Raw genomic sequence first — 2,058 nt, 5'->3', positions numbered from 1 at the left:
GTAAGCAGCAGCACTCCCACAGCAGGCCGTGGATCCGGAGCGGAGCGCTCATCGCTCATTTTAACCACCTCAGCTGGCAAAAAACCACCTGTGAGGGCAAAACCCCACAGATTCCCCAGTAATTCCACAGCAATTCCACAGCAAGGTACTCCTGGATCCAGGCAGGGATCAGGCCAGACCTGCTGGGCATGGAGCAGCAGTGGCCACAGCCAGGGCTGTGATTGTGTTCACAGGGGTCTTAGGATGAGGGAAGAGACGAGGATCTGACTCCATGTTTCAGAAGGCTGATTTATTATTTTATTATATATATTACACTAAAACTATACTAAAAGAATAGAAGAAAAGGTTTCATCTCAGAAGGCTACACAAGAATAGAATAGAAAGGAATGATATCAGAGGCTTGTGGCTCGGACAGAGAGTCTGAGCCAGCTGGGCTGTGATTGGCCATTAATTACAAACATCCACATGAGACCAATCACAGATGCACCTGCTGCATTCCACAGCAGCAGATAATCATTGTTTACATTTTATTCCTCACGTCTCTCAGCTTCTCAGGAGGAAAAAATCCTAAGGAAAGGATTTTCATGAAAAGATGTCTGCGACACAGGGCGATCCAGGGAAGCTGAGCCCAGAGCCCCGAGCCAGGGGCAGGGCTGGCCAGCAGGGCCACATTCCTGCCAGGAGAAGGCCCTGCCCTGCCCCACACACAGCAGGGAGCCTCCCTGGGCTGCTCCCTGCCTTTCCACACGCTGCAGTCACCCAGCGAGTCACCCATGGGCAGGGAGACGCGTTCATCACTGCCAGAGCCGGGTCTGAGCTGTCAGCTCTGCCCGAGGCTGGCAGCCACCTCTGCCGAGCTGGCCAGGTGTTGCAACCAGAGCAATTACAGAGAAAACTCTGCTAAAGAGGAGGACAAAGCCAGGTTTCAACCCTCCTGCAGGTGACCTGCCCCAACCCCACCGGTATTTTTAGATCCTCACGACAGCTCCGTTAAAAGAGGCTCCGAAACAGCTTTTTGTGCTTGATTTAATCACAAAGGAAGGAGGCAAAACACTACCTGAGAGTGTCCTAGTTTAGCCAGCTGATAACTGGCACTACAGAAGGAAATTCCAAACTTGTGGCAGGAGGCAGCTGCTCTGCTCTGAGGCCTGGCTGCTTCCCCCTGCGACCTGCAGGAACCACAGCGGGCACAGCTCGGGAAGGGAACGGGTTTGGACAGAAATTCCCTGCCCCTGTGAGCAGGGAAAAGGAGCACAAGTCACTACAAGATGCCAAACCACAGTGTTGGCTGTTGGTCATACAAGCCACGGCAGCCTCCACCTAGAAGAGAATAAATCATTTGAGGAAGATAAAAGGTGGGTGGGAGGTTGAGTTTCCTACCCAACCCTGTCCTGGGAGGTAACAAAACCAGGCAGAGCTTCATAAGGCAGAGCCTCCTGGGGAGGGCAAACACCTGCAGGCAGCTTCCTCCCTCTTCAAGGGGACTGGGGGGAACAAAAATCCCATTCCAGTGTTCTCAGGAGGGAGGGAATGTGTGAGAGCAGCCTCCTGCTCTCTGAGGGCAGTGGATATCCTGCTGAGGATGGAGATGATGTGGAGCAGCTGGTGGCAAACAGGGGAAGCCAAATGAGGGGCAGGGGTTGGCTCCTCACTGAGCCAGCCCAGGTGACATCGTGGTCTTGAAACCACATTTTCAGCTCCAGGCCCTCCTGGAATATCCGCATTAAATACTTCAGCACATGGGGGAGAGAGACAACAGGTAAACAGGGTGGAAAGGGGGGAAACACACTCAGGAGCTTCTCAAATCATTTCACTCCAAGTAGAAACAGGGCTGCTGAGCCCTCAGCTGGGACTGTGGGACAGAGGTGACACAAGCCACATGGCAGCCCTGGGGAAGGCTCTGTTCTGCTGCCTCCTTCCCAGCAGAGGAGAGGTGGCCTGGCCAAAGTCACATTCCTGCAGTGCTGGGAGCTCTGAGCTGAGCTCTGGGGCTGTTCCTGCAGTGCTGGGGGCTCTGAGCTGAGCTCTGGGGCTGTTCCTGCACTGCTGGGGGCTCTG

General features: G+C 54.1%; 1 protein-coding gene across 1 annotated transcript in view; it reads right to left on the bottom strand.

Moving 5' to 3' along the window:
• SZRD1 (SUZ RNA binding domain containing 1) overlaps positions 1–2,058 on the bottom strand; it is a 17,450-nt gene that overhangs the window by 2,375 nt on the left and 13,017 nt on the right. The gene's annotated exons all lie outside the window — the stretch shown is intronic.

The sequence above is a fragment of the Geospiza fortis genome, unplaced genomic scaffold, assembly GCF_000277835.1.
Source record: "Geospiza fortis unplaced genomic scaffold, GeoFor_1.0 scaffold4, whole genome shotgun sequence".
Classification (NCBI taxonomy): Eukaryota; Metazoa; Chordata; class Aves; order Passeriformes; family Thraupidae; genus Geospiza; species Geospiza fortis.
The sequence above is the reverse complement of the archived record's forward strand: the minus strand, read 5'-3'. Positions and strand labels throughout refer to the sequence as shown.